At 38.8% G+C, this 20973-nt stretch overlaps 1 long non-coding RNA gene across 2 annotated transcripts; it reads left to right on the top strand.

Annotated features, from left to right (window-relative positions):
* The first annotated feature begins 6019 nt into the window (after positions 1 to 6019).
* Positions 6020 to 9752, top strand: LOC132539470 (uncharacterized). Of its 2 annotated transcripts, XR_009550783.1 has the most exons (3): positions 6028 to 6275; positions 8206 to 8389; positions 8543 to 9752. It is a non-coding gene; the product is annotated as an uncharacterized LOC132539470 (long non-coding RNA). The 2 variants fall into 2 exon arrangements; XR_009550784.1 differs by having other exon boundaries at positions 6020 to 6275; positions 8206 to 9752.
* Positions 9753 to 20973: the final 11221 nt, after the last annotated feature.

Raw genomic sequence — 20973 nt, forward strand, 5'->3', positions numbered from 1 at the left:
TCATGAAGCGCCCTTTGCAAGTGGGGAGCATGGCCTCGAGCTGGGTCCTTCAGCCTGGTGATATGTGCGCTTAATCAGGTGCACTACTCCTGGGCCCCTTCCCCCTAAACTTTTTATAATATATTGTAATGCAGAAGCCTACAATTAGGAAATAACTGTTTTGGGGGCTGAGTTGTGGTACATCTGGTTGAGTGCACATGTTACAACACATAAGGACCTGGGTTCAAGCCCCCCGTCCCCACCTGCAGGGGGAAAGCTTCACAAGTGGTGCAGGAAGGCTGCAGCTATCTCTCTCTCTCTCCCTCTCTCTCTCTTTCTCAGTTTCTTCCTCTCCTCTCTCCATTTCTGACTATCTCTATCCAATAAATAAAAAAGTAATCATTAAAAAAAAAAAGGAAATAACTCTTCTTAAGTATAATCCACATAGGTGGACATAGAACAGTTGAGTGGCAAAACCCAGAGAAACAGCACTTAAAAACTCAGCAGCTGCCACTGAGGACATTTGATAGTGTAAAGAGAAAATATAAGTCTTCCAAACAATAGGGAAAATCCTTTTCTTTTTTCTTTTCTTTTTCTTTTCTCTTTTTAGATTTTATTTATTTATTCACGAGAAACATAGGAAGAGAGAGAAAGAGCTAGACATCACTCTGGTACATGTGCTGCTGGGGATTGAATTCAGGACTTCATGCTTGAGAGTTCACTACTTTATCCACTGCACCACCTCCCGGACCACTCTTTTAAATTTTTTTTATTGTTTTTTTGTTTTTTTGGTTTTGTTTTGTTGTTGTTGTTATTGGATAAAGACAGAGAGAAATTGAGAGAGAAGAGGGAGATAGAGAGGAAGTGAGACAGAGAGACACCTGCAGACCTGCTTCACTGCCTGTGAAGCAACTCCCCTGCAGGTGGGGAGCTGGGGGCTTAAGCCGGGATCCTAGGGAAAATCCTTTTCTAGTAAGTTTATCCCACAACCTATTTTTCCACCTAAAAGTCAGAGGATATTATTGTTAAAGATTAATACTCTTACCACAGTAGCTGAGGGAGAAGAAGGTCTCTAATCGGAATGTAGACATATCAACACCTCTTTAAGCTGAAAAACTTGCATTAGTTGGTGTAGTTCACTATGGAAGCAAATTTTACATAATTAAAAAATAAAAAGAAGTTTGGAAAGAGAAAAGGGGAGCCTAAACTGGGTTGTTTAGATTAGTCCAACAAGAAATTGGTACATATTCTGTCAGAAAAGATACCACTGATTTTAAAATAAGCACAAGAAATGCTGATTAATCTAGAAGTTTTATTATTGCAATATTTCCTGGAATTTTTAGTATACTATTGTGTGTCAATATGTGCCCTTTTTTTTAACTGAAGGTTTCAGTTAATAAAATGCATTTTAAGTTTAACTCTGAAGTACTGCATAATATTGAGAAGTGTTACAACCAAGCCTACTACCACCATCACCCTGAGTTATTGTTTTTTTTTTAAAGAATTTGTTTGTTTATTCATGAGAAAGATAGGCAGAGAAAGACCCAGACGCCACTCTGGCACATGTGCTGCCAGGGATTGAACTCAGGACCTCATGGTTGAGAATCCAATGCTTTATCCACTGTGCCACCTCCTGGACCACTGAATTATTATTTTTTTGTAATGTATACAACTTTTTTTATATATATATAGAGAGAGACAGAGAAATTGAGAGGGAAGGGGGAAATAGAGAAGAGACACCTGCAGCACTACTTCACTACTTAGGAAGTTCTCCCCCTGCAGGTGGTAGGGCCTGGGGTCTTGAAACTGGGTGCTTGTGCACTATAATGTGTGCTCTCAAACAAGTCCACCACCACCTGGCCCCCACTCTGAGTTTAGAAAGACATTCTTGGGAATAGCAGTGTTTGTGGACAGGGGCTGTTCCCAATATGTGCTTAGGATGGAAGATACTCAAAAGAATCACTTCTAAAGGCAGATTTTAACACGAAGACATACTTCTTTTTTCTAGTGAATGTTTGACAGCATGGATGGGAATTGCTTCTCTTGGAACTAAATAGGGGAAAAGAGAATTTGAATGAAAATAGATGAAAAGTAGGCAGGACTGCAAGGAAGTAGCTCCACTGAAGTAACTCCTCATTTAGTATGGCAAGAATATTGGAGTTTCCCATGGGTGGTATGGATATCAAAGTGGCCTTCAGCAATTTTCTCCGAATGAAAGCCAACCTTAGCAAAAGGAAGCTGCTACAGCAAGGGCGACGAGAGCAGCCCCACTAACCTGGAGCAAGGTAACCCTGCAATCTCAGTTTTCTAAATTAAAAGTGACAGAGCAGAAACACCACAGCACTGCTTCACCACTCGTGCAGCTTCCCCTTTGTGTGGTGATCCTCTGTGGTAGCCTAAGGCAGTAACGTGTATCATACCAGGTGAGTCACCTCCCAGGTCCCTTGCAGACTATCTGAAAGAAGTCTCACTGGAGATCCAACCTGGAATTGTTATGTAGAGATTATCAATGTCAGTGAAGATTATATATCTTCACCCAATCAAGTAAGGAAACATTGACACTTTGCTTATTCAGCAACAAAGAATTTATTTTTTTCTACCTTCCTTCTCTCTGCTAGAACCCAAAGACAGTCTGGAAGAGGAGGAAGAAGTTGGGTGTCCAAGAGCCAGATTTACCCCCTACACACTACCTCTGAGACCCTAGACCTTTACTTCTGTGGTGATGGATAGGTTGGTGCAGAAGGGGAGAAAAAGCTTGGAATTGAGCTAGGGTTTGAAGCGCTCAAATTAATAAGACTTTTTTTTTAATTGGGTAGTTAATAGAATAACTCTTTAATCTTTGTGATTGTCTTAATAACAAAGTTGTCAGAAGAAAAAAAAAAACATAGAATATATGTACAGTATCACTACAGAAACCATCACTGAGATTAGGAAAGTTGTACCCGGTATTGGAGGGGGGGTAATTTTGGGGGAAAAAAAGGGAGGGACATTTGTTATAGTCTCAACAGTTGCAAACATTTGAGTAAAACAGATGGAAATATGTAAAGCCATTTATACTTAAGTTATATAGTGCATTTCAAACTGATTTCTATAATTGTTTATCAATTTCTCTTGTGAATTTTATAAAATTCTCAAGTTTAAAGCATCCTTTTGTGGGGTGGGGCAAAGGGACACCAAATTAAGTGTACATAGTGCAAAGCGCAAGACCTGCACAAGGATCCTGGTTCCCCACTTGCGGGGGTTGAGGGGGAGGTCACTTCACAAGCAGTGAGGCAGGTCTGCAGGTGTCTTATCTTTCTCCCTGTTTATCTTCCCCTCCCCTCTCAATTTCTCTCGGTTCTATCCAGTGGAAAAACTGGCCTCCAGGAGCATTGGATTCATAGTGCAGACACCAAGCCCCAGTGATAACCTTTTCTGTAATAATAATAAAAAAAACAAACATCCTTTTATATGGTTCAACTTCAAACCCTGGTGCCACATGGTTCGTTCTATTACACTGGAGGAAACTCCAGAGCTGTGGCCTCTCTGTCTATCTCAATGAAAAAGTGGCCCAGAGTAGTAACATCACACATGTGCAAGGCCATGACTCCACAAAATAATAATAATAACAAATAATAATAATAAATCTAGCATTGTAGATATAACAATAGATAGATTTTCTTGATGAAGACTTAGATGATTTTTTAAAGTCCTTATTTTTGCATTTGCCATCATTACACACAGACAGGCAGCTCTGCCATTCAATCCTGACATTGTTACTTAAAAGCAGCAACATCTCTAATTCTGAGTGTCCAGATTTTTAAACCTAAAAGTAGGATTAAAGAAATGGAATTTTACAGAATTTTAGATAAACATTTTTACTTCAAATTCATTAATATAGCTTCATCTAGAAATAAGCAATACAAAAATCTAAAACTTAATTAATATGATTTTAAAATGTAGTTCTTCCAAGTCATTGTATTTCACTGGTCTTTAGTGGAATAACTAGCATATGTCTATTCAAATACTTTAACTATTTTCACTTGATGTGGTATGAAGCATGAAGGACATTTTTGTTCTTTTATTAGTAAGACAATAATACAATACAAGCGATTTCTTAGTAACTTCAGATCTACAGACAAGCAATTATATCAGTCTCATATGAAGAGCAACATAAGTGCTTGCAAATTCCCAGTGCATTCATACTGACAAATGATTACTAAATGTCAGGCACTGATCCAAATACTAGGATATAGAACAGTGAAGGAAGGGAAAGATCAGGTCCCTGCTTTCCTGGAGAATATAGAGAATAAACTCTCCCAATCCATATCAAATAATATTGCATCTGCCGATCACAACCTAACCAACACAACGATTGCCACCTCAACATGCTTCACTTCTGACTGTGTCCAGAGACTTCACGTGTGGAATGACAACCCTTCAGCTTCATTACTCGGGTGAGACCTTTCCTTTCATAGTATACTCTAATTTCATCTCAGGTGGTTCACTTTCTAACAAAGTCCCAAAACCTAGATATACACCAGTTTCTGTGAGAGAGAGCATATGTTCACATGTATCCGTAAACTACTGCAAAATATATACCTGAAAGCAGAAGTACACTAGAGTTTGCAGTGAGTACCTCCCTAACACTTCCTCTCCACTATTCCAAGCTTTGGGTCCATGATTGCTCAACAATTTGTTTGGCTTCATATGTTAACTCTCTTCTCAGTCACCAGGTTCCAGATGCCATCAGGATGCTGGCCAGGCTTCCCTGGACTGAAGTCCCCACCAATGTGTCCTGGAGCTCAGCTTCCCCAGAGACCCACCCTACTAGGGAAAGAGAGAGGCAGACTGGGAGTATGGACCGAGCAGTCAACGCCCATGTTCAGCGGGGAAGCAATTACAGAAGCCAGACCTTCTACAATGTACCTTGTACAATTCTACAATGACCCTGGGTCCATGCTCCCAGAGGGATAGAGAATGGGAAAGCTATCAGGGGAGGGGGTGGGATATGGAGATTGGGTGGTGGGAATTGTGTGGAGTTGTACCCCTCCTACCCTATGGTTTTGTTAATTAATAATTTCTTAAATAAAAAAATAAATAAATAAAATTATGCAAAAACAGAAAAAAAAAAGAAAAGAAAAAAAAAAGAAAAAAGAACATAAACTAAAATTTAACATAATATTGGAATGAAGTAAAATAAGCCTAGAGTGACAAGGGGATGGGTGCTCATTTAAATAAGGTGATCAGTGAATTCTTTCAAGGAGTGTCATTTGATACAAGATCTGCAGGAAATGAGATTGCATCAAGTGTTCAACATACATGTGATTTGAATGTGAGACTACTAATGAAATATCCTTTAAAGACACTATTATCACATTAACAGTGGCCCAAGAAACAGGGCTAATTTGTCTTAAGAAAAGGTAACATATTGCTATGTATAATTATATTCTCATAGAAGCTGATTTTTGTTGCTTTTGATTTTATTCACGTTGCTACATTTTAATTCAGTGGATCTTTATTGAGTGCCTGGTACACTCCAGGCTTTATTCCAGGTATCTTGCCAGATGCCAGTGAATAAAATAAAGATCTCTGACTATGAGAAGATCACATTCAAACAGAAAAGACAGACACTAAATAACAGACATAGCAAGTAAGTTATATGCTGGGTGAGAAAGTGATGTGCTATGAGAGAAAAAGTATGCCAGAAAAAGGAAGATTAAACAGTAAATCAAAGGAGAATAGATTTCACTATTAAATAGACTGGGGTGGGTCAGGGGGTGGCATCAATGAAGTAATAATAAACATCTGGAGAGCTGAGGGAGTTAGTCAGAGACCTAAGGGAACAGCTGTCCTTGACATATATACCCAACACAGAAGCATATGCCTCCCACTAATCTACTTCTTTTTCTTCAAGTCTTTTTTTTTTTATCATCTTACAAAAACTTACAATGTACATGGTATACCATTACTATCTATAACTACTTGAAGATAGGAATCAAATAGGACTAGGAGACAACTCAACAGGTTGAGAAAAGGCTTTCCTATGTGTGCCCTGCTTTCAATTTTGAGCACCACAGAGAGTACTGAGGAAGTTCTAAGCAAAGTGTAAAGTGATGCACATTCTTACATATTAGCATATGCAGATCATACAGAAACTACTATATATATATTTGTAACTTGGTTTTTATTCTTGTATCTTATCTGTTTACAGGCTAAGAGTTCTACAGTGCTACAGTTCATACCCTGGACGTCACTCATACACATCCTTTGCTTTACCACTCAGAGATTTCCCTGACATTTTTTCTTGCTCAAAGGTAATAGTGTCCTCAAAGTTATGTTAGGAATACAAGATAATTTAAGTTAAATCGCTTATTTCATTCTATAACTGAGAGGAAGACTGACAAGCATGATGATTTCTTTGGTGTGGGTTGTGAGGAAAATTAGGTTTTTATGCGTTAATTCCTTCAAATTGGAATAATTTAAAATGTTTCCATTGCTCTGAGGTAGAGGGAGATTGCACTTTGATGTTGGATGAGGTTTGCTGGCACATATTTTGGGTAGATGTAAAATTGGACCCCTGTGACAATAGTCTTATAAAATAGTTCCTCAATACAAAAGAGAAAAATTGCTTCATTTGTTTTCCATATTTTGCTAAATTGGGACAGGGGAGCTAGCATAATAGTAATGCAAAGAGACTCATGCCTGAGGCTCTGAAGTCCCAGGTACAATCCCCCACACTACCATAAACCAGAGCTGAGCAGTGCTCTGGTATAAAAAATAGATAAATAAATAAACAAACAAACTATGTTGTTCTGCATAGTAAATAACATCTATCGTTATGTTTCTAAGATGCCACATTTTTAAGACAGGACAATTACAAGTTACTATAGAGATTAAGTGACTTTTTTTCTTATTTATTTACTTGGGAATAAGAGAAACTTTAGTGTTCCAGCATACATAATGCTGGAGATTGAACCAGTGCCCCCATGCAAGTCCTATGCTCTACTCTCTGAGATACCTTTTGGGCACTATAGAATTCTTCCTTTCAAGTCCATTCTACAATTTCTTATCCTTCTTCTGGACTTATTTTCTAAACCACATTTTTTTTTTTTTTTTTTTTTTACCAGAGCACTGCTCTGGTTTATGGTGGTGCAGGGGTTTGAACCTGGGTGGGGCTTTGGAGCCTCAGGCACGAGAGTCTGCTTGTATAACCATTATGTTATCTACTCCTGCCCTCTAAACCATTTTTTAAAATTTTTATTTATTTATTTATTTTCCCATTTGTTGCCCTTATTTTTCATTGTTGTTGTAGTTACTATTGATGTTGTCATTATTGGATAGGACAGAGAGAAATGGAGAGAGGATGGGGAAGACAGATGCCTGTGAAGCGACTCCCCTACAGGTGGGGGAGCTGGAACCGGGATCCTTATGCAGTTCCTTGCACTTTGCTCCACGTGCGCGTAAGCCGCTGCGCTACCACCCGACTCCCCTCTAAACCATTAAAAAAATATATATATATTTATTCCTTTTTGTTTTATTGTTGTAGTGATTATTGTTGTCATTGTTGGATAATTGTTGTAGTTATTATTGTTGTCATCGTTGTTGGATAGGAGGGAGAGAAATGGAGAGAGGAGGGGAAGACAGAGTGGGAGAGAAAGACACCTGCAGACCTGCTTCACCACTTGTGAACCGACTCCCTTGCAGGTGGGGAGCCAGGGGCTTGAACCGGGATCCTTACACCCGTCCTTGCGCTTTGTGCCACTTGTGCTTAATCCGCTGCGCTACTGCCTGACTCCCTCTAAACCATTTTTAACAGTATGTGTTGTCTTGTTTTTAGTTTCTAAAACTAGATAGTACATTTACCAAGCACTAAGATTAAGACAGTATGAATTAGCATAATTCCACAACATAACTGTTTCCACAACATAACTCTTCCACAACATAACTCTTCCACAACATAACTGTTCCACTAACATTTTTTGCTTGATAAACATAACTCAAAGTTACCCTATATTATTGTGACATACTATGTTTAGTAAGACATTTGATATTATATCCTCATTCCTAGCACATAGCTTCTAAATCCTCTGAATTTCCTAAACTACACGTGGTTAAGAAAGTTGTGGGTGGAAGAGAATGGGATACTATTCAGCAATAAGAAATGATGAAATCTCCTGGATGGAATTTGAAGGGATCATCTTAAGCCAGAAAGAGAGGGTAAATACGAGGTGATCTCATTTATAGGTGGAACTCAAAAAAAAAAAAAAAAAAAAAAAGGCAAGAAAAAGAAACCACAGAGCAAACCTTGGACTGGCTGAGATGTGTAATAACAAAACAAAGGACTCTGGAAAAGGAGAGAGGGCACCAGGACACAGTGAGAGAGATGAGTTGGTGGTCGGAGTCGTGTGCAAAAACCTATCCTTGGGAGGTAAGAAACTTGGACTCATGTATCAACTATTGCCCTGTAAACCATTATTTCCTTAAAAAAAAGTTGTTTGGGAGGAATAAAAGAGGTATAAAGTGTTTTCTTCTTCTTAACATGTCCCTCTCAAACACACCCAAGTTTATAATTCTCTTTTAGAAAAAGGTACCTAAGGAGGAGGAGGAGGGTGTGGGGGCTGGAACACCGGGTTAAGCCCACACATCACCATGGGTAAGGACGCATAGACCCGGATGTGAGCCCTCGCTCTTCATCTGCAAGAACGCTTCCTGAGCGGTAAAACAGGTCCGTAGGTGTCTATGTTTCTCTCCTTCCCTCTATCTCCCCTCTCTTCTCAGTTTCTATCTGTCTTGCCAAGTGAAAATAGGAAAAAAAAAAAAAAAAAAAAAAGGGCTGCCGGGAGTGGTAGATTCGTAGTACAGGCAGCAAACCCCAGCGATAACCCTGGTGGGGAAAAAAAAAAAAAAAAAGATTTAGTCTATGCTTACTCTAATGAAGAAGCCATCATAAAAATTCAGAAGTACTGAGTTCAGAGAGCTTTTGGATTGCTGAAAATGTGGAGGCACTGGGAGGTTGGTGTAGCTGGAAAGCACATGGAAGCTCTGTGTCCGTTCTCCAGTACTTTGTTCTATGCAATGGCTTCCATCTGGCTGCGCCTTCGCTGTGTATCTCTTCATGATGAACTGGTAATTTATTAAGGAAACTATTTTCCTAAATTCTGTGGGTCATTCTAGCAAATAATCGAGCTAAGGGAGAGGGCTGTAGGAACCATCAGTTTACAACCAACAGGTTAGAAACCCAGTACTTGCAATTGACATCTAAAACTTTGGAAAATCTTGAGGCAATAACCTGTGGAATCTTTTTTGTGCAATGTAATGTGTGCATTTAACCATGTGCATCATCACCTGGCCCCTAACCTGTGGAATCTTATGCTATCTCAGATAGGTAGGTTTTTTGTTTGTTTGTTTTTTAAACTGAATTAAATTGTAAAATATAAGTAGAGAATTGGAAGATTTCTTGGAGTGGGGAAAAGCATACATTTGGTAACTAGAAGTAAGTAAAGTGTGAGTGTTATGTGTAGTGAAATATAATTTTATATACATATGGCATATTACAGTATGTAAAGTTATTCGTTAGATGCTCAACCTAGAGCCTCTGAGTTTGAAAATGTTTTTCTAGTATACCTTTTTTAAGCAGAGGAGTCTGTCTTCCTATCATTCCTCCTTTCTCTGTGGAAGCTGGGATTCTCTTACCTGAAAAGTTGTATAGCCAAACTGTCAGTCACCAACTTCTAGATACAAAATACTCGTTGCGCTAAGGGCTAGGTAGAAATAAAAATCTAGTTTCCAAATATTTTGTTGTTGTTGTTTTATATTGATATTAAGATTTTTTTAATGTTAGTCTTAAGAATTAACATAGCCTTTAGAATTCACAAGATTCATTTTCCTTCAAAAACAATTGAAAGGGCAGCATTCTATTTGTCTTCCTTTAATCTTTGCAAATTTGGCAATAGGGTCATTAGAATATTAGCATTATATTTTAAAATCAGCCCATAGAAGCCCTGCTTTTTGTCTGTCTTTTTATCTAAGATATTATTTTATCTAACTGAGATAACATGTTCACACTGGTTCTACTCTACTCCGCGTCCTCAGCTACTGATGTTAGCCTAGATCATGTGCCAGAACAAGGTGTGTCTAAATGTTCTAAGGGAAACAAATGAACCTCTTACACATACCCCTTATTTACTTCAGGTCCTCATTCCCAGTGAATACATTCTTCCAGGAATAAACCAATTCCAGAGGAGGTTGGAGACAGGAAGACAGATTTCAACCTTAGTAAAATAGGATATTGCACACATTTCCCAAGTTTAAGGGACCCAGCTGCTGTGACCAAAAATATTTAAAAATTGGATTTACCAGTTAAATTTATGAAGAGTAGCATGAGCATCAGATATCATGTTAATCTTTAAACTAAAAGCCTTGGATACAACAGTCATTTCAAACAAAACTATTTTTCTTTCTTTTTTTTTTAATTTTGTTTCATATTTTTAAATTTTATGTAAGTTTTCATTTAGATCTAAAACAAAACAACAACAACAAAACACTCCCTAGCAAATGCATTTCATTAACACTTAACAAGACCATAAATGTTTCTTAATATGGAGGATTAGATCAGGGCTTGCAATTCATAGCATGAAAATGATTCTTAAATATCTTTCCAAAATAAAATTATACCCTGGTAACTAGGACCAGGCTTCCTGATGTAGTTCTTCATTTTCCTACATTCTCTGCCATCATCAATGTACTCTAGTGGCATATATATACTCCCCCCACCCCTTTCTACTTATGAAAGATCATGGAATTTTCCAGGCAGGTGGTACGTGTCTCATTTTGTAAGTGAAGAAGCTGAATGAGACTCCGTGGCAGAGCAATTTTTCTTTCTGTTTTCTTTTTTGAGACTGAAAGGTATAGAAGGAAAGAAACCACAGCACTTAATCCCCCTTCAATACTGTGGGGGCCAGGCTTTAACTTGGATTGCACGCATGGCAAAGGCAAACGTTTATGTTCACAACTATAAGTACTACAGAAATTGAACAGGCTATACTCACTTCCATTTTCCAGAGATTGTTTGCTGCCATATTTCTCCTCATCTACCTTTCCTCTGCCTATACACAACCTCCATGGACACGTTTTGTTTCTACATGTGATCTAACTAAAGTCAAATGAGCCATTGCTCCTGCACAGGTTGCAAATTCACAAAGCTGGGTTTGTATAAAGTGTCTTTTTAATTCTGATGAAATGATGAAGTTTTAATAAGCATTTCACAGTTTTCAAACAAGCTCATGACTTTAGAACCTAAATAGCACAACAGTTAAGTTGCAGTGAGTTTAATCAAGCTTGTTGAGTATACATATTTCTATTAATGTGGAAAGTAAAATTTGAACAAGAGCCTCTCCACCTGATATATTGGTATCACAGCAGATTTAGTCATCCTACTCTCCTTAAAATATTAACAATGATTAGGAAAACCAAACTAACTTTTTTTTTTTTTTTTTTGTAAAAGCTCCTAGTTTGGATTTCTAGGCTTGAGCCCTAGTTAATGGATAAAAGTAATAAATAGATATTGTAATGCTACTGTGACAGTTCTTTATAAAATAAGTTAATGGTTATATAATATAGGACTTGCATTCTAAACCCTCCTAAATTGCTCTCTTGGATTTTACGACTTAATCTTAATCTTGAGAATTTGATCACTGAATGAAATCTATTCTTTTTTTTTTTTTTTTTTTTTGCCTCCAGGGTTATTGCTGGGTCTCAGTACCTGCACCATGAATCCACTGCTCCTGGAGGCCATCCCCCCCCCTTTGTTGCCCTTGTTGTTGTGGGCTTGTTATTTTGTTGCCCTTGTTGTTGTGTGGTTATTATTGTTATTGTTGATGTCATTCATTGTTGGATAGGACAGAGAGAAATGGAGAGAGGAGGGGAAGACGAGAGGGGGAGAGAAAGAGACCTGTTTCGCTGCCTGTGAAGCAACTCCCCGGAAGGTGGGGAGCCCGGGTCTAGAACCAGGATCCTTATGCTGGTCTTTGTGCTTGGTGCCGCGTGCTGAAATCTATTCTTATACTATCCTCTGTCTAGAAATTTACTCTATGCCAGATGGAAGTATTTCAATTATAAAAGAGGCCAAAATTCCTACTTCATAGTGCTTAGATTCTAGAGATTGAGGCAGGCAATAGACAAATACACATAAGTAAAATTTTGTTATATTAGTTACTATTGAAGGGAAAAGTCAACAGAAGGAATATGGGGTTTAGGAAAGTAGGTGGGGTTGGATAGAATAGCGATACTGAAATAGGATGAAAGGAATATTCCTCTAAAAGGTTTCTAAATGGAAAGACAGTAAAATAAAGAGTGTGAGCCACTGACTATCTGGGGAAGAGGAAAATGCAATGTAAAGACTATATTCAAGGCCTAACGACATTATTTACAAACCTCCGCCTGTTTGATTTTTAGGAATAAACCCTGCATTTGAAATAGAAAGTTGGAAACGAGGGAGTGAGGTGGTAGCGCAGTGGGTTAAAACGTGGCAAGAAGCGCAAGGATGGGTGTAAGGATCCTGGTTCAAGCCCCCGGCTTCCCACCTGCAGAGGAGTCGCTTCACAGGCAGTGAAGCAGGTCTGCAGGTGTCTGTCTTTCTCTCCCCCCGTCTTCCCCTCCTCTCTCCATTGCTCTCTGTCCTATCCAACAAAGACAACATCAACAACAACAATAATAACCACAACAACAATAAAAAATCAAGGGCAACAAAAGGGAAAGTAATTTTTTTTAAAAAAAGAAAGTTGGAAACAAGAAAAGCAGAACTGTTACTCTAAACTGACAACTTAAATTTTTTTCCCAGCTATAACTGTAGAAAGAAGATTATCTATATCAGCTGCACATTGATAGAGTTTAAGGAATGCCATAAATATTTGAATGTGTAGTATTTATAGGGAGAAGTGAGGATTTGCGAGGGTTTGTTGTCACATGTGTACAATCACTTATCTCCATGTGACAGGTGTCAGTACACCACACCCTCCACTATACACCTGTCATCTTCCACCCTAGGACACTGGGTTATCATTTCCCTCCATAAATTCATTTTGTAAGAATTAATACTTAAATATATTTATCAGCTGAGAAGATGCTTGTGGTCCATTGTTGAATTGTCTCCACAGTAGCACCTTAGATAATAGTGTGTTTTGTATAGAAGGATGCACAGTATCAAAATGTTAATAGTATATCTATGTATCTAAAAAAATATTTAGGGTAGAGGGTAGATAGCATAATGGTCATGTAAAGAGATTTTCATTGCCTGAGGCTCCAAAGACCCAGGTTCAATCTTCTGCAGCCCCAATAAGCCAGACCTGAGCAGTGCTTTGGTTAAAAAGAAAGAAAGAAAGAAAAGAACAAGGAAAAGAAGTATTTACAGATTCCTGCTCAAAATTGAGTTAGCAACCATGCTTTTTTACTTACTTTTTAAAAAATATTTTATTTATTTATTGATGAGAAAGATAGGAGGAGAGAGAGAAAGAACCAGACATCATTCTGGTACATATGCTGCCAGGGCTTGAACTCAGGACTTCACGCTTGAGAGTCATGCACTTTATCCACTGCGCCACCTCCCGGACCACTGCTTTTATATTTACTTTTAATTTCTTGTAGACTTAGTTATTACTAGAAGCAGATGATTATGAGAACCATTACCATTTTAAGGTTCTACATAAACTGTGGTCATCATGGACTTCTGGTACTTGATCTTTACCTCCATCTGTTTATGGGGCATTGTGTCTAGTCAGGGCATTTATGCCAATTTCAGAGAGTTATGTATAAATCGAGATAGGCAATAACTGGTATAATCTTGCTTCAAAAGTCTAAGTTTATCAGATTTTACTGCCTCTATGTCTCATGCTTCAGCTACCATGCTTTCTTTTAGCCTGTTCACAGGCTTCCAAGGTTGCCCTTTGATGATATTCCACTTAATCTACTCTTTTAAAAAAATTAAAAAACATATTTATTCCCTTTTGTTACCCTTGTTTTTTTATTGTTGTAGTAGTAGTTGTTGTTGTTGATGTTGGATAGGATAGAGAGAAATGGAGAGAGGAGGGGAAGACAGGGGGAGAGAAAGATAGACACCTGCAGACCTATAATTGTATTATAGGGCCATTGCCATCAAAACTGCTTGGTACTGGAACATGAATAGACATACTGACCAGTGGAATACAATTGAGAGCCCAGAATTGAGCCCCCACACCTATGGACATCTAATCTTTGACAAAGGTGCCCAGACTATTAAATGGGGAAAGCAGAGTCTCTTCAGCAAATGGTGTTGGAAACAAATGGGTTGAAACATGCAGAAGAATGCAACTGAACCACTGTATTTCACCAAATACAAAAGTAAAGGATCAAGGACTTGGATGTTAGACCACAAACTATCAGATACTTAAAGGAAAATATTGGCAGAACTCTTTTCCGCATAAATTTAAAAGATATCTCCCCATACTCAACAACAAGACAACAAATAACCCCATCCAAAAATGGGGGGAGGACATGGACAGAATATTCACCACAGAAGAGATCCAAAAGGCAGAGAAACACATGAAAAAATGCTCCAAGTCTCTGATTGTCAGAGAAATGCAAATCAAGACAACAATGAGATACCACTTCACTCCTGTGAGAATGTCATACATCAGAAAAGGTAACAGCAGCAAATGCTGGAGAGGGTGTGGGGTCAAAGGAACCCTCCTACACTGCTGGTGGGAATGTCAATTGGTCCAACCTCTGTGGAGAACAGTCTGGAGAACTCTGAGAAGGCTAGACATGGACCTACCCTATGACCCTGCAATTCCTCTCCTGGGGATATATCCTAAGGAACCCAACACATCCATCCAAAAAGATCTGTGTACACATATGTTCTTGGCAGCACAATTTGTAATAGCCAAAACCTGGAAGCAACCCAGGTGTCCAACAACAGATGAGTGGCTGAGCAAGCTGTGGTCTATATACACAATGGAATACTACTCAGATGTAAAAAATGGTGACTTCACCGTTTTTCAGCTCATCTTGGATGGACCTTGAAAAATTCATGTTAAGTGAAATAAGTCATAAACAGAAGGATGAATATGGGATGGTCTCACTCTCAGGCAGAAGTTGAAAAAAATGAGATCAGAAAAGAAAACACAAGTAGAACCTGAACTGGAACTGGCATATTGTACCAAAGTAAAAGACTCTGGGAGTGGGTGGGTGGGGAGAATACAGGTCCAAGAAGGATGACAGAGGACCTAGTGGGGGTTGTATTGTTATATGGGAAACTGGGGAATGTTATGCATGTACACACTATTGTACTTACTGTTCAATGTAAAACATTAATTCCCCAATAAAAAAAAAAAGAAAAAAAAAGACATCTTCAATGAAACGAATCCAATTACAAAGAATACTAAGGCAAGAATAAACCTATGGGACTACATCAAATTAAAAAGCTTCTGCACAGCTAAAGAAATTACTACCCAAACCAAGAGACTCCTCAAAGAATGGGAGAAGATCTTTACATGCCATACATCAGACAAGAGGCTAATAACCAGAATATATAAAGAACTTGCAAATCTCAACAACAAGACAACAAATAACCCCATCCAAAAATGGGGGGAGGACATGGACAGAATATTCACTACAGAAGAAATCCAAAAGGCAGAGAAACACATGAAAAAATGCTCCAAGTCTCTGATTGTCAGAGAAATGCAAATCAAGACAACAATGAGATATCACTTCACTCCTGTGGGGATGTCATACATCAGAAAAGGTAACAGCAGCAAATGCTGGAGAGGGTGTGGGGTCAAAGGAACCCTCCTGCACTGCTGGTGGGAATGTCAATTGGTCCAACCTCTGTGGAGAACAGTCTGGAGAACTCTAGAAGGCTAGACATGGACCTACCCTATGATCCTGCAATTCCTCTCCTGGGGATATATCCTAAGGAACCCAACACATCCATCCAAAAAGATCTGTGTACACGTATGTTCTTGGGAGCACAATTTGTAATAGCCAAAACCTGGAAGCAACCCAGGTGTCCAACAACAGATGAGTGGCTGAGCAAGTTGTGGTCTATATACACAATGGAATACTACTCAGCTGTAAAAAATGGTGACTTCACCGTTTTCAGCCGATCTTGGATGGACCTTGAAAAAATGTTGAATGAAATAAGTCATGAACAGAAGGATGAATATGGGATGGTCTCACTCTCAGGCAGAAGTTGAAAAAACGAGATCAGAAAAGAAAACACAAGTAGAACCTGAACTGGAATTGGCATATTGCACCAAAGTAAAAGACTCGGCGGGGGGGTGGGGGGATACATATCCAAGGATGACAGAGGACCTAGTGGGGGTTGTATTGTTATATGGAAAACTGGGAAATGTTATGCATGTACAAACTATTGTATTTACTGTTGAATGTAAAACATTAATTCCTCAATAAAAAAAATTTTAAAAATGTGTCATGAGGGGCCAGGCAGTGGCGCACCTGGTTACTTGCACAAGGACCCAGGTTCAAGCCTCTGATCCCTACCTGCAGGGGGAAAGCTTCATGAGTGCTGAAGCAGGGCTGAAGGTGTCTCTCTGTATCTCTCTATCACCACCCTTCCCTCTCGATTTCTGCCTGTCTCTCTCCAATAAATAAATAAAGATAATTTAAAAAATGTGTCATGAGTTTTTCAACAACCCAATAACTGGCTAAGAGCAAAATGCAAACTTACATGCAGTAATTATTCTCTAGCTTATAAACATGTTAAGAATGTAATGAGGAAGAAGAGAAATATCTGACTTCCATTTACAATATTTAATAAGCCTACCTATCATACACATCTTTTTTATTTTCACACAGAAATATATACATGTAAAACACCTACAAATTTTGATCCCAGGTTTCAGCACACACACACACACACAAAAAAAAAAAAAAAAAAACCCCAAAAAACCAAAACTACAAATATAGTCTATAAGTACTAATAAATCTCCTTCTTCAATAGGAGAACCTTGAATTTTAGTTGAGAATATTGTTGTCCAATTAAAATACTATTTTTCCTGGCCTACAGTTATGCTAAGAATGACTGTAAGGAATTCTTGCTAGTGAAATTTACCAGGAAGTACTGTGTGTGGTATTTCTACAGAATCTTGAAGAAGTATGTACCTGTTCTTTCCCTTTTTCCTTCATGCCAGTTGGAATATAGTTGCGGTGTGAGGTGCTCCAAAATTTATATTGGACCAGGAGGGCAATGGCCCATGCCAAAAAAAAAAAAAAACGGAACAGAAATCTGGAAGAATCTTGGTGTGATGTAGAGTCACTATACAAGCCCTGAACTGACTTTCTCTTGGTTTATTTTTTCATATGGTGATGTGTCAGGACCTAAGGCCCTTGTAGACTACATACTTCACCATGCACTAGGGCCCAGGTTCTAATCCCCACCACTAAATGGGAACATCTGCATGAAAGCTGCTTACAAATGGTGAAGCAGTGTGTGGCCTCTCTTTTTCTCTCCTAGATTTCTCTTCTCTGTTTATCTCACCCTCTGTTTTAAAAGGGGGGAAAGAGAGCCCTCAAGGAATGGTGGAATTACATAGGTGTGGGGCCCCAACAATGTGGTGAGGGGAAAAAAAAAATACACTCTTTTATCTAGTCAGACTGTTTATTTTTACCTTCACATCTCACTTTCCAATTCCAAAGATTTGTGTTAGGAACTGAAGAAATGAATACTCAATAAAGAGACATGGTAAATGGACCATACCAGGTATGCATTCTATGCAAATACTATGTACTAATTAATCCTGGCCTTCTAGAGACTGTGCCCCATCATCCTTGGCTGTCACACATGCTGAATTTTCTCTTTTTTCTTTTTTTTTTTTTTAATAGAGCACTGCTCAGCTCTGGGTAATGGTGTGGGGAATTGAACCTGGGACTATGGAGCCTCAGGCATGAGAGTCTGTTTGCATAACCATTATGCTATTTACCCCCACCCCTGAAATTTCTTTAATATTCAATTTAAAGCCATATGAGAGATAGGCGTGGAAACTCTGTATTAGTCCTTTCAAGTTATTTTGGCAGCCTCTGATGAGTCTACCCATAGGGCCAGTCCAAAATAAGAGTTTCTTAAAAACACACATATAAGACTAGAGGTTTGGAATACATGGAAGTATAATGAATCCAGAATTAACAATTTCATTGTACAGATATAAAAACCGAGGCCAGGTGACAATGCACTTGGTTGAGCACACATGTTACAGTGCACGAGGACCCAGGTTCAAGCCCCTGGTCCTCAGCTGCAAGGGGAAATAAAGCTTCATGAGTGGTGAGGCAGTGTTGCAGATGTCACTCTGTCTCCCTCTATTTCGCTCCCATCCAGCTCAATTTCTGGCTGTCTCCAATAAATAAATAAAGATAATTAAAATTAAAAAAAATATAAAAACCTATATCTTGACAACCTGGCTCACTTAACCAAGATTATATGTATTTACTAACAAAGTCAGGATTAGAATCCAGATCTCTCAGTGGCTAATCTAATGGGTTTTCTACAGTATCAAAATTGCCTCAAAGATCTTCAAAGCCCATAAAAGCAATGGACATAAGAGGGCAGCAATCCCAGAATAAGATCCTGCAAGTCTGACATCAAATGCTGAGAAAAAATATACAGACATTAGGTGGAATAGACTCTTAAGGTATACTGTCTTTTATAAAAACTGGACTACATTAACTGTACTAAATAATTTTCCTCCTAAATCTGATAAAGAGATATAGGTTAATAGTGTATAGGTTCTGAATTTTCTTTTTTTTTTTTTTTTGAATTTTCTTTTAGATAAGTAGCTATGCATCGTTTCAAAATCTGACTTCATCTGATTTTTAACTACAGATGAAGGGTCAGAATGTTGTCAAGACCTGACTGCTATAGGAGTCAAAGGAAAGTCATATTTATCTTATTGGTCACTTGAAATCTTATCTGGACTCTACAAAGCCAATGAACATGGTAATGAAGTCCAGTGATCATCTAAAGTGGGGAGATGTTGTCAATGTAAATTAGGACAGAGCTGTAAAATCTCATAAATACAAGTTTAGATGTGTTTGCTAGAGAAGATGCAGTGGGACTTCCTTTCAAAATAAGTTAGCTTAAAATAGAAATGGGTTCCAAAAGCTCTAGGGATAACAAAGTTATAGAGGGAACTAGGTCATGGCACACCTAGTTGAGTGCACACATTACAGTGTGAAATGGCCCTGGTTTAAGCCCCCAGTCCCCACCTACAGGGGGAAAGCTTTTGCGAGTGGTGAAGCAGGGCTGCGGGTGTCTGTCTGTCTTCCTCTCTATCACCCCCTACCCTCTCAATTTCTGGTTTTCTCCATTCAATAAACAAAGATTAAAAATAAAAAAATACATTTATATAAAAAAGGCTATAAAAAATCATCCGCAAAGAGCAACTAGAAATACAAGAATATAGGTGAAGGTTTGGAGCCATGGAAACTTCAGCAATTACATACATACCAACTTCAAAAGCTTGTCAGCTCAAACCTTAAATACAGGGTGTTATTTAAAAAGAACACATTATTAGGTCTATTTCAGTGATGATTTTGGATCTACATTAAGTTTATATCTTTCCTTACTTAGACTTATAATGAACTATATCAAATCTCTTAGCAGGTGTTCTCCATGCCCTTGACAACTAAATTACCAGAATTTTAATATATATATATATTTTATACTTCAAGGTGTTTTCCTTCTTTTACAAGCTCTTTGAAAACAGAGTGATTCAACAGCAAAGCGACTGTTGGATTCAAACCTATGATTTTGTAGATTGCTAGTAGCGGTTCTAAAATTTCTGCAGAGGAAGGGTATGAGGAGGCATTCTGGTTGGAAGAAGGTGCTAAGGCAAAGTTTATATAGAAAAGGTTTTTGAATTAAGACTGGATAATCCTACTCCAGCCTAACCATGTGTAAGATTGGATATACCTTTGGGGACAGGGGACTGACAGAAAAGTATGTATCAGGTGAAGGGAGCTGAGTTGAATATAGAGCCTCTACTTGATCCTATGACTCCAGGGTTATTGCTGGGGTTTGGTGACAATGAGGAATCCACTGCTCCTGTGGCTATTTATTTGTTAATTTTATTTATTTATTTGTTGTTATTATTTTGGATAGGATAGAAAGAAATTGAGAGGGGATGGGAAGATAGGGGGAAAGAAAGACACCTGCTTCACCACTTGTGAATCAACCCCCCCCTGCAGGTGTGTGGGGGGCTGGAAACATCAGGGAGCAGGGGTGGGGGGGTGAGGGGGCTGGAAACATCTGGGAGCAGGGGTGGGGGGGTGAGGGGGCTGGAACCTAGATGGGTCCTGGCACGGGTCCTGGCACGGGTCCTGGCACTTCGTACTATGTGTGCTTAACCCGGTGCACCACCAGCCGCCCCCCCCATGACTATTCTTTTACCTAATTATATATGTAGTAATTAAATATTTTCTTTATTTTTTTATCTTTTTTATTTAAGAAAGGATTAATTAACAAAACCATAGGGTAGGAGGGGTACAACTCCACACAATTACCACCACCCAATCTCCATATCCCACCCCCTCCCCTGATAGCTTTCCCATTCTCTATCCCTCTGGGAGCATGGACCCAGGGTCATTGTGGGTTGCAGAAGGTAGAAGGTCTGGCTTCTGTAATTGCTTCCCCGCTGAACATGGGCGTTGACTGGTCGGTCCATACTCCCAGTCTGCCTCTCTCTTTCCCTAGTAGGGTGGGTCTCTGGGGAAGCTGAGCTCCAGGACACATTGGTGGGGTCTTCAATCCAGGGAAGCCTGGCCAGCATCCTGATGGCATCTGGAACCTGGTGACTGAGAAGAGAGTTAACATACGAAGCCAAACAAATTGTTGAGCAATCATGGACCCAAAGCTTGGAATAGTGGAGAGGAAGTGTTAGGGGGGTACTCACTGCAAACTCTAGTGTACTTCTGCTTTCAGGTATATATTTTGCAGTAGTTTATGGATACGTGTGAACATATGCTCTC

The sequence above is a fragment of the Erinaceus europaeus genome, chromosome 7 (assembly GCF_950295315.1).
Source record: "Erinaceus europaeus chromosome 7, mEriEur2.1, whole genome shotgun sequence".
In the NCBI taxonomy this organism is placed as follows: Eukaryota; Metazoa; Chordata; class Mammalia; order Eulipotyphla; family Erinaceidae; genus Erinaceus; species Erinaceus europaeus.